Raw genomic sequence first — 12,451 nt, forward strand, 5'->3', positions numbered from 1 at the left:
TCTTCGCATCCGTCCAATGTGTCCGTACTTCGGTAGAAAACTTCATTAAATACTATTACACCTCAACACCAGTGATTAAAAAGTCTTTTCAGGTCCGCAACTTCAACTGATATGGGCGTCGTCTTTTAAAAGTTATCCTTGATGATCTCCCAGGAGCCGTTCAAGTATTCAGTAATGCATTTTAGACGACTTTTTGCCCCCTCCTTCCTCCCTTCCTGAAAAGCGCGAAGTATCCGTAGGTGAACCTCTAACCTCCCCTCCCTTTTGAAATACGTATACTGGCCTGAGCTCCCCCCCCCCCCCCATGTTTCGGAATATAACAGAGAAAGCATGGAAGAAGGCTATAAAAATTATTTCCCTTAAACCGGGAGGCTTACGTAACACTGATGAGCTTGACCTCCCTCCTAGCGTCGTAAGACTCTGCAATGTAAACCGAGACCTATCCTTTCCCTTAAGAGGCTAACGTAATACTTAAAGGGCCCTTTACATCGCGATTCTCAATATTGCACACCATAGTGTCATGTGTCGGCGAGGAGTTCTACCTGTGTCCGAAGGGGGTGAATAACCATGGTATTCACTGAGAAGGTAGAGCGTCCATTCAGCGTTTCCTCAAAGGTCAGTAACTCCCTCAATACGCGGTTTATGAGCAAATTTATGGGCCACAACCATAAGGGCACAAGTCTGTGAGGTTTAAATGAAGTTTTAATATCTTTATTGGATCTCTTGGTGGAAATAGTGTAGCCTTACAAGACGAAAATTCCCTCGCATTGATTTTGAAATCGGTACTGGAGCAGGGCAGCCGTCGCGAGGGTGAATTGTGAGCTGCGCAAGCATATTCGCCCTACGCTCCTCCCCATGAGTATACCCTTCCTCTGTACTGCCGTGCTGAGGAAAAACGCCGTATCAATAACCGTATGTTGCCAAATTACTCACGGCAAAACTTTAATTTCAAGGAAGTTTATGGATATTTTTCTTTGAAATTTTCGGATAATGTAGATTAAATTATGAATGAAATTCTCCGAAAAAATTGGAGAAAACCCTCCATAAGCCTCCTTCGAAATTCGTGTTTTATCAGAAAAAATTTGGCAACGCCTGAAGGCTCATACGGCGTTTTTCCTCAGCACGGCAGTGTAGGTACTTGATCAAGGAGCGGCAATCAAAGCGCGGAGCTCAACACTCGGTGGCTGGAAATGGGAATGGGAGCATATCGATGAGGACAACTATGTTCAATTATGTCTGATGACAGGGATGCGAGACACACCGGACAACGAGCCGATAGAAAATTAAAGGAGGAAAAAATCCACGGTAAATGTGACAACTTGCTTGGCGGTCTCGCTGAGTCCGGGCGTCCGCGTCCGTTCGTTAAACACAGCAACGCGGTCCTCACTAACCCATCTACCCCTGACCCACATTTCAGGCTCCTCTGCGAACTCATCTCAGTTGGTGCGACACACGCACACACACCCGCACGCGCTCGCACACACTCACTCAACCACCGTCAAGCATGGCTACGTCATTGTCAGTCCCATCCACTAATTAGTCTATTATTCCACTCTTCTCCTAGACACACGCCGTTTCGCCTGCCTACCCCGCTAAGGCGCTCGTAAGTCGATGAAAAACTGGCAATGCTGCTGAGCCAAATAACAATCCCTTCATCCTACTGAATAGTTAGCCACTCAGGGACTGGAACGTCCGATAAGTGGGGTTAACTCCTCTGAAATTATTGCATCCAGCGAGGATATTGTTGCTCGGCTCCTTCGAGCTTAGTGAAGCCTAAAATGAATGAGTTAAAACTGAGCTAACCTAACTCAACCCGACTTTACCTAACCTACCCTAACCCAGCTCTACCAAACCTAAACTGGAAGTATTTATGCTAAAAAGAACTATGTTACACTCAATCCCTATGCACATAGTTCCATTTAGCATAAATACGTGCAACTGACCAACCTTTACCTAAGCCTAATCTGGCCCACTAAACCTACCGTCACCTAAACTTACCTAACCTGACCTGAGCTAAAACCCGTCTGGAAGTTGAATTTATTTTTTGATCTCACAATTGAAGAAGGTGTTTTTCTGTTTACTGCCGATTTCGACCTTTTTTTTACTGTTTGAGCATAACGCTAACAATCGTCGACGCCGTGATGAAATTTTGGGTTTGTCGATGTCGTGGGCGTAAACACCATGCAGTTGGGTTGCCTTCAATTTGACTAAGCTTTTGCCTCACAAACTGCGTAAGGTTGGCGCACGACACTGAGACAAAATGACATGGCAGTGCGTGACATAGCGGGGAGCATTGGTGTCAGAGCTTGGGCATCGCTTGCACGGGAAGCTGTTCTCGCGGCAGTCGTGGCACGTGCGAAAATGCCAGAGCGAAATAATATGCAAGAGCTTCAGCTGAGGAGTGAAGACGAAGAGTGTGCACCGCGCGCGAGTCATCAGAAGATGCCCGACAAAAGGATTTGGAATCCATGGCGCTTCGTTTCGTCATTTATTTTTTCATCGGGATCCCAGGATTGAGATGGCTTATCTAATTGATCAATTGAAGAGTGGAAATTCTAAACCTCATAAGCGTCATCAGGCGTTGCTAAGATTGTGCAACCATTCCTTTCATCTTGGCATCTCCAAATCTTGGCTCAGGAATAACAATTCTTGCGTAAAGTCAGTATGAAAATGAAGAGAAAATCTCTCGATGAAAAGTCCATGAAGGAAGGGCATTTAGGTTATTTTACGCAGAAGACGAGCATCATGCACAATCTAAGCAACACCTGAAGGCGCTTACCAGGTTTTCAATTATTATAGGTGATAATGATCTCACATATTACTTCGTACTTAATCGGATACCGAAATGTCGCTACCACTCTACCACGGGACTCAGCACCATTCAGTCCCGCTATAAGCCAAGCTGCAGCCTGGTCCTGTAAAATATAAATTTTGTCACTGTGAATAGGACACTGCGAGAAAATAAACTCTACAAATACCATTCTTATAAAGATGACTGTTGAATATCGAGGAACATTCACCACAAGAAAAAGACAAGGGTCTTAACATTTTCTTCATGGAAATTAAGGGTTGTGATTGCTTGAGCTCGAATTTCAACTCGAATGACAAACTATTGTATCGAAGGGACATTGGATGTTTCTAAACATTACAGCGTTTTCCTTAAAGGAGACAAGAGCGAAATGAAACAAAAGACGTGAAAAGTTAAAATAAATTAAGTAAATTGAATTGAATTTTATTAGGATGTTCTAAGTACATGCAGCAGCCGCAATTTTTTATCATCGAGATTTATGGGTAGAGGATGCGTATTTCGTGGCTAAGGATATTTTACTTTGCAAAAATAAGGCAGCGGAGGGTTGGCATATGGAAAGAGTTGGGAATTGATCATGATTTGGGAGTTCTTTCTTCAGTTTGGGATCCCTTCTGCAGTTTGGGGGCCCCTCTGAATGAGAGGGGTTCAAAACTTTACTCGTGTCATTCCTCACTCCTTCAAACTAGTTCGCCTTCAATGTCTCGATATAGGCAACGTGAGTAACTTAGGAGCAGTAATAGTTGCTCGCAGCATTTCGGCCACATTCACTCGGTTCATCCATACCTGTAGCGGTTTGATACTTCATTTACCGTTGTTTATCACTCTTTCAAACCAGTTCGCCTTCAAATTTTCGATAGGCAACCTGAGCGGCTTAGGAGCAGTATAGTTGCTCGCAGCTTGTCAGCCACGTTCACTCGGTTTATTACAAATCTTCTCACAATATTTGTATAATGCGGTTCGAAATGACACGCTTCGCGAAAAGAAAAGATACTTCTAAATGCAGATTTGACACGTACAGTCAAACATTAAATCCTAAATGTTCAAATATTTCAAATCTGTTTAAATAATCAAATACAAAATATTAATTAATTAAATGCTTAACACATTATCATCCGGGTGAGTTTTAATGTCAAATATTGACGTGCACGGAGCACCATCTATCATTAAAGCCTCAATTTTTGTCCATTTCAAATCAATCTAAGAAAATCATCCAGTACTGGTAGGTATTGACGCGAACGTGCAAGTTACAAGGAGCTATTTTCGTAATTGAACGATCAATACGTCCAACTGTCGTAGAACAGCCGAGTTTTTTGACGAGGGGCGTGGACACGCACTTATGTCGCCAAAATGACACTATGTATTCAAATCAACATTTGGATAACTAACGAGAATTATCAAAACAAAGGGCCGGCATAAATGTAAAATTTCGCAAACTCCAGTGTAGGAGCACGACCATGTCATGATGACAATAGAGAAAAAGAAAAGCTCGTTGAGTCCATAAGACAAGAACTTGGGACCACTGTGAGTGATGTGTTAAGCTATTCACACCTCAAGGGAGAGCTGATTCAGTTGAACTAGAAAAGTTGAACTTCAAAAGTGATAAGTCGTTTATTTTAATAAGCTCGTTTCATAGGCTACAGCTTCCTCGCACTCAGCTCTGCACGGCTCGCGGGCACGCAACATTTTTACATCAGTTGGTATGCGTGACAGTTTCCGGTATTTCATACACGGTTTCCTTTTTGCAAGGTGACGCATTGTTCGGGTTTTTAAGTAATCAATTCGAATAAAGTGAAAGACGCACTCGTATCAATCCTCAGATTTACACGAAAAAAAAGAAGAAATACACGTTGGAATCCCGACACTTACAATGTCGCAAACTGGAGTAACAGTTCCTACCGAAACTTCCTTAGCGAACACAATGCCAGAACCATAAGTGACGCAATGCCACGCAGCGAGAAGAAAATATGGTTGTGCTTACGTTACAGCCCGTTTACGGAATCGACCTCCCCGTGGAATTGGCAATTTTATGCCCATTTCACGGAATGACAGGTCGCAGGAATAGCCGATAAATCGGTCAATATGTGAATTGGCTGTCCAGTCCGAGGACCGACCGATGAAATTAAACCGAATCCCTCGAACGGAACAGCAGACAAATTGACCGTACCCGCAGGTACGAACATATCACCTCGAAAATCGCTACCCTATTATCACCGATTTTCATCGTCAAAGCTTTTCTGTGGCTCATGAGGGTCTCCTCACAAAAAGAAATCTGAGGAAATGATAACATACATACATTCAAGTTGCTTTTACAGCGCGCCCGGGCGCTCTGCGACACCTAATCGCCACTCTTGTCTGTCGACCCAGAGGTCATCTGGTAAATGGCGTCTTGTAGTTTCATCTTGAATTCCACCAATCCACGATTTTGCTGGACGTCCCTTGCGTCTCCTCCCAGGAGGAATCCAATCTAGTACCTTCGTAGATTATCTGTCATCGGCCATTCGTTACCATACCAGACAAGCTGTTTGGTCTTAATTTCATTTGGAAATGATAATCCTAACCAAAAAAAAGTTTTTGGTCCGTGTGGCATTGAAAATTCCGTTTTGGTGCCCGTCCCCGAGTTCGGCCGTGGTAGGTGAGACCCTGGTATCATACTAGGAATTTTTTCGGATGTTACGGCTGACATCTACAAAATTGGTACCGTAAGAGGGTGGCTCAACATCAAATTTTCCCAAGATTCCTTCGAAATTATAATTTTCAAAATCCAGCGACTTTAAAAAAAGCGATAATCGGCCAAGTGAGTTGGTGCGTTAAGTTCGCCTTCAATTTTTAGTGATACTGTGCCACGCTCGGGTGTTGAAATAGTTTCTTGGCGCTTATGTGCGCTAAGTATAGATCGTGTCCATTTGTTTTGTTTTCCCTTAAAATCTAGCAATTTTGGAAGTTGGAGGAATTGGTCCCAATATCCGGGAGTTTCCCTCGTAAGCCAAAAAACCACAAATTAGAAGCCTTAAAATGAAGCGCCAAGAGAGACAACTTAGGAGCCATCTGATTCAATTGCGCTTCTCATAGGCTCACTGTTGCGGAAATAATTTAGAGTTACTGTCCAACTCGTTCAGGTTGCACTTCCTGCGTCTCCTCTTTTGTTTGTTTCCCGGCGGGGTGGTTTAGTAATTAACTAAACTTTAGTACGTAGTAAAGATCTAATGGAACTCAATGTCCCGCTCAAGGATTGTATTTGTTCGAGGAGTCGCTGCATTGATACAAGGACGTAAATACATATGAGGATTGGGCTTTTTGTCCGTACACCTCCAGCGTTTTCCCCTGCTCGCGCAGGAATGAAGATACGCTCTTTGGTGAGAGGAGCGGCGGTAATGAGCTGGAGACACCATAGCGAGTCAATGGAGTAACGCAGGGTCCGTTCGGAAACAAAGTCGGCTCAGCCGCACAAGGCGCAACGAGAAAAGCTGCATTTTGTAAGCGCGACAAGTTCAACTTTACGGTGCGAGCCATTCGCGCGGCTCCGAGGCCCGCCAACCTGGAAAGCTCATTCACTAATAGAGCGAACGCGCGTAATGCAGTCGGCGCCTAATCAAGCGTTGAGCCAATCAATTTAGTCAACACACTCCTCGCCTTGATTTTCTGTTGAATTAATTTTGATTTGCTTTTGAAAAGTGCGCGGCGCGATCGAGCAAATCCTCCCGTAAATTTTGAAGAAAAGTTCCAGCTTTTATCGCCCGAAGATTCGAGTGCGTGCGCAATCGTCGTAGGATCATTAAATCTCGGTGCGTTAGGGTACGAAAAGTCTCTTCGATGTTTTTCACGAATTATGTGATGAATATATACGCTCGCGTGACTAGTTCAAAATATTCAAGTAATAATTAGAAGAGTCACCCATTCGCGTGTAAAATCTAGTGATTGTTGTGCAAGTGCAGTGTCTTGTTACCGATAAGCAGTGCACACAGTTTTCATCAATGTCCTGAGAATTGATGCAGCTTCTCTAGTGTAGCGTTATTTATGAAGAGGATCATTTGGATTTCCTAAGGAGAGCGGAAAAGTGAGTAGCCATGCTTTGTGTCGAAATTTTATGAAATATCCTTTTAAAAAAACTGGTTTTAGTGTAATCTTGGGTGAAGCATGTCTACTTTTGTCTTGTTTCCCTGCATTTCCTACGGACACTTCGGCATGTATATCTCCAGCATCCACAAACTAACACGAATTATTCATGATTTTGATACACGTTTTTTCATCATTTTTTAAAACTTGATAAGCTAAAGGACACTTTTTAATTATGGTTTCATAGATTTTTTTTATCATTTCACTCGTAATGATAAAAGTGTTTCAATCGATTTTACTGATAGGAAATGGAAATTAAGGTTCTCGTGTGAGTGCTTTATGAATGTTGAAATTCCCTTGGTTATGCATGTTTAAAGAAAAAAATGAAAAGCTCAAATTCTTAAGCAGAGTCGGATGAATCTGAAACGAGCTAGAGAGGGGAAAGAAAGAAAATATAATTTTTATTTAGGGTGAGAGGCTTATTAGACCACCGTTAGTTGTTAGTCGATTCGGGATCAAAATCAGAAATATTACCTTTTTTTCAAAGTTTCGAAAAAAAAAAACCCGGAGGTCAGTCAAGCAAAAAGCCTTTTACGATCAATATATTGAACCTTTCCCCGAAAAATACTGCCCAAATTCGAGGGATTGCAGAGTCGACTAACTGTAGGTGACAGTGGTTCGCGCAACAAGACTTGCGATGCATAGATCCATCGACTGGCTCGAAATTGTCACTTAAGAGAATTCCCCTCAAGGTTTTCGAAAGTCGTAAATGTTTGATTACAAAGACAAACGACGAGAATGGTATTCGATGAGGGAGAGGCCGAAGCCCAAGTCCTTCCTTTGTATTAGCATCGCGATCGAACGAGTGTAATAGCGACGGAGCCAACGCACTTTACTTCAATGCACCCGGGTGGATTAATTACCGTTTTCAAAACGGTGTAATACTCACATGTAATTAATTAATACACGAGATAAAGCGACAAAATAAAGGTAAACGCTGCCTTGCCATCAGCTCAAGGTTAAGCCGTCTGCGCTAGGCGGAAATCTATTTCCCCACACGGGAGCCGGATGCATGTGATTTGAAGACCTACAGCTCCTCCTGTTTCTATAGATTAAGACGATTACAATCTTTTTGAAATTGGAACTATGTTCAAAATTACCCCAGCTCTCAACCGCTTCGTGCGCTTCAAAAATAGTTTTTCTTTTTTCATTTAGTTCGTAAAAAAACGTTGTTTCTATCAGATTGAGAAGAGCAAAAAATCAAAGTATTTGATTTGAAAAAGCCGAGTGGAGTAAAAGTTGTGGATAAGATTTTTTCGAATTGATGAGACAAATTTTATGGAATAAAATTCGAAAATAAGTATAATGTCGATTAGATATCCTTGCTGAAACAACCTTTCATCAGAGATTGCAATCCAATTTTTTTTTAAATTTTAATTAGGTATTAATAATTTAAAATTAAATTTTAATAACACCACCTCAGGTAGGTTTATAGTCGGCAGGTATTCGGACTCTAATTTCTAAAAAACTGCGTATTCGGACTGTATTCCTAAAAGTCATAGAATGCTGCATGGTTGAACGATGATTACCGGCTAAAGAAAAAATTAAGGACAGTTCTCAGAACTTCTCTTAATGGCCAAACTTGTTTCATGTGGTCAAATTCAATCTTTGCGCGTTACCGAATGAGAACCGGGGCCTATACCGGAAGCCCATCGCTATGACCTGTTCCACTTCCGCACTTTTTTTCTTTCTTTTTTTTAAGGCAGACAAAAATAATCCCTTGCGCAAATACTCGCTAACTCATCACACATCAAATTTCAACCGGACTAGAGGGTAAAATGTGGGTTTAAGGTACGGCATCCTAGACGCGGATGTCGCTGAGCGGAAGTCGAAGAGCGACAGGCGGACGATCAGTCCCATCCAGAAGTGAAGGGGCTGCTTATAGGAATGTATAGACAAAGCTATAGACAAAAAAGACATAGGAAAAATGAAGCGATTGGCTTAATGTATTTGGCTTCGCATGTATTGGCTTTAACGGGTGGTTGTTATAGACTATGGGGGACAATGAAGGACTATACCGGATCCCTCGTGGATTGCTGTTAATTCGGCGATTATATTTACCTCCATTGTCCATTCAAACCACCGCTTCCCCCAGCAAGATCGTTCCATTTTCCTTTTCTCCTCTTTGTTTATCACTTCGTCTATGAATTTCAGTGATCAGTCTGCAATTCCTTCAAGAGTGCGAGTCAGCGGAAGGATACCCTTCATTCGTGTGATTTTGGAGCTAGTGATTCCTTGAAGTTTTAGACTAGCAGACTAAGATTTTATTGTTTACCCTGATTATTTTTTAAGCGTGGACGAGAAATCTTCTTGACTTCCTCCCTCCCTCCCCTTCCCCGTGGCCTTAAAATCTCGCACAATCTTGAAATCAATCATTTCCGCGGTTTGCCCCGTTCCTCTACAAACGGTTACCTCAAGAGAAAAATGGATATTTTCATCTGAGAGCTCATATAATGTCGATAGGGGAAAGGGTGCGATTTCACTGGGTGATTCCTTGATGCGCCAAAATAATGCGAGATCAAAATAACACCAATTTTTGTGCATCGGACCGTTTTTCAAGATTCTCTGCTATCAATGACAAATTGTCGGTAATAGCGGAAAAATCCTTCTTCCTCTAATGAAATAGCATAGAATGTCGCATCAGTGGGGTTTTGAACCTCTCCGTGAGGGTGCAAGCAGCAAGTCCTCCCTCCCCCCCCCCCCCCCCCTACCGCTGCATAACCGGCTGCAATTGAAAATCGGTTTCTACGAAAACGGACTGCAATAACATAAGATGTTCTTCTCTTCCAAGGGGAGGAAATCTCTTATCATCCTCAAATGAGCCCCTGAAGAAAAAGAGGATTTTATTGTATCTGTGTCAAACACTTGAAAAAATTACGAGACGTGGCGCAAACTTCCTCTGGCACTGAATGCCAATATCGTTAATGATTTCGTAATTTTTTTCGTATTTTCGAAAAAAATCCTCAAAAATGTTGGGAGTTCTCGGTCGCCCCCCCCCCCCCCATGCATGCACAACCTTTGGCACTAACTTTGTTCCCACCGTGGCTAACTGAGCTAGGTTAATTGGTCGAAAAATGTATGGAACATGAAAATTCTCCTGAGTGAAGAAGTCGGGTTTGTTCGAGGGACTTTTCGGCCTTGAAAGTTGCAAATCACGGTGCTACTCATCGGTGTCATCATGGGTCCCGGAGCCGACGACATCATCTCGCTCTGTAAGACTGAGAAGGCGATGACAACAACAGCCAGGCTAGGGTGGCAACTTCGGTTTCAAGTGAATGCTAAAAACGTGACATCGCCCTGTCTTGAGCGTCGCGGCGCGCGGCGGGTAAAAACTGTATGTCTCTACGGTCGGCTCTCCGTACAGATCTTGCCGTATGCGACCCTTCGACCGCATTGGCGCGCGCCAATGGTTCAGTGTGATATTTGAGCACAGTATGACATGTTTACAAAAATTCATCGCCGGCGGAGAGTATTTGCCTGAACAAATACAGGGTGTCCCAGGCCACCTGGACCAGGCCTTTTCCTCGGTTGAATTGGATCGTACGAAGTTGGGGACCGCGGGGTTGAATAGGGAATTGACCCTATGGAATTCGAATTTCATGGTCCCGAATTTCTCCCAACTTTCGAAATTGTGCTTCCCCCGTTTACCCTCCCCCCCCCCCCCCCCAAGGGAGGCTAGGGGGGCTTCGGGACCCTGAAATCTAGATACTAAAAAATGAAATACCAGAAAATTAGATACTAAAAAAGAAAGCTTCTTCCTGGTGACCTCTGTTTAGTTACTCAGTAACATCAGAGTGGAAAGATTCTTTGTTTGCTTCAAATGACTAAAACGTTGATTTTCTGATCTACGCTGAAAAACGAGCTTAAGGCTGGGCCCTAAAATTGCTTTACCTCATACCCAATAGGGCCTGCAACCGGTCCCTGGGGTATGAGGTAAAACAATATTAGCTACCCAGTTTAGGGCTAGGACCTGCAGTCGTTTATTCCGTGTAATTTACATATACTGACTGTTCCATTGAGAGGAAAAATACCGACACGACTTTAAGGACTTTTTTTAATGGAAATAACTAGGATATGGTCAGTCAACAATTTTAGGCCAAATCCGGAATACCCCGAGAAATTCCCCGGGTATTTCGCGGAGTTTTAACGAAGTGCAATTTTGCGAGCTTGATTTCTGTGAAAATACTCATGGAACTTTAAGGAGTTTAGAGCTCATGAGTCAACAAGTAATCAATTCACGATGAAGAGCTGAGCAGGAAAAATCTTAAGTCTCTCAGGTGCTTCATGCGAGGTTTCAATTTTGCGTGGTTGAATTCCGAGAGCACGGCAGAGAGAATTCATTAAGGGATAAAAATGAATGGAGGTTTCCTCATTCCAAATAGCATAACGTTTATTCGTATCATCGTTGGAAAAAACAATTTTTCCATGTCGTTGTCATCGCCAACCGTTAGATTAGAACAAGTTCAAAAAGTCGAACCAGTTATTTTTAAACGAGCTTGGCGAATCTTCGCCTCACTGGATTTCTTGACCTAAGCTCGTGTTTTGAACTTTGGTATGCCAATAATGTGACTCCTAGAACACTAATTCTTCCCGTGAAATACCGGTTCAACGCGAGTCGAGAAGTATGAACCATCTGTTTTCGAGAATTTGTAGTTTTTCGTGTATAATACGTGTCGTTTCTGCCATTTACGAATTGTTTATAGTATAAAACTGTACCTAATACTTTGCGAAGTTATTTTTTCAATGCGCATGAGCCTGGGCGGATATTTTACAGGATTTATTTTCCTGTTCGCTGGAGCTTTTACAAAAAACTGAAGTTCGAAGTTGAGATAACTGCATAGGGCAATTGCAGTTTAATTTTTAATTCTCTAAAATGAGCCACAATGAGTGTTTCATATTGTAAAATGTAGTTCAATTAGCGTCCATAGTTTACGGTGCAATCATAAAATCAAACCTTCCGCCGATGAAAACTTCAAAGTCTACTTCCGTATAAAATCGGAAATTAAAACTAGAAATCTGCCTTGAGAATATCAGAAGATTTAATTTAAAGAAAATGTCTCCTCCTTTGATATATTCTCGCGGATAACGAAGTCGCCATCACGGACAGAACATTGTATTGATTGACTTAGCTGGCATAAAAATTTTTGGTGCATTCGTGTAAATTTTTGACGGAAAATTTTGAAGTATAAAATGGGTGAAAATATTGGTCCAGCACATGCTATTGATTCGAACCAGTGACGAACATTTGTCCGAGCCGACCTTTGCGACAGTCCCATAACGACAAAGGTGTGGCAAGGATCAAACGCGTACCTTGTTCAGGGCGCGAACTTTGAAGGCTTTACGACGCGTACATAGCTTCTCGCGGTTTGAATCCATGAGCGTTTATTCCCTCAAGAACACCTCGCTAAACAAACTGTTGCATAGAATGCTTTGTAGCCAAACACATTTATTACGAGATACAGATCTGCAAGTAAATCACGAGCCGCGTCTTGTCCAGAAGCTGACAACGAGCCTACGATACAACTTCTT

General features: G+C 42.5%; 1 protein-coding gene across 2 annotated transcripts in view; it reads left to right on the top strand.

Moving 5' to 3' along the window:
* Window positions 1-6,267: 6,267 nt before the first annotated feature.
* LOC109031630 (uncharacterized) overlaps window positions 6,268-12,451 on the top strand; it is a 53,417-nt gene continuing 47,233 nt past the window's right edge. For both annotated transcript variants that reach the window (XM_019043249.2, XM_019043251.2), the window contains exon 1: window positions 6,268-6,863. The gene's annotated coding sequence lies outside the window, so the exon portion shown is untranslated. The remainder of the gene's footprint in view (window positions 6,864-12,451) is intronic.

The sequence above is a fragment of the Bemisia tabaci genome, chromosome 1, assembly GCF_918797505.1.
Source record: "Bemisia tabaci chromosome 1, PGI_BMITA_v3".
Taxonomy (NCBI): domain Eukaryota; kingdom Metazoa; phylum Arthropoda; class Insecta; order Hemiptera; family Aleyrodidae; genus Bemisia; species Bemisia tabaci.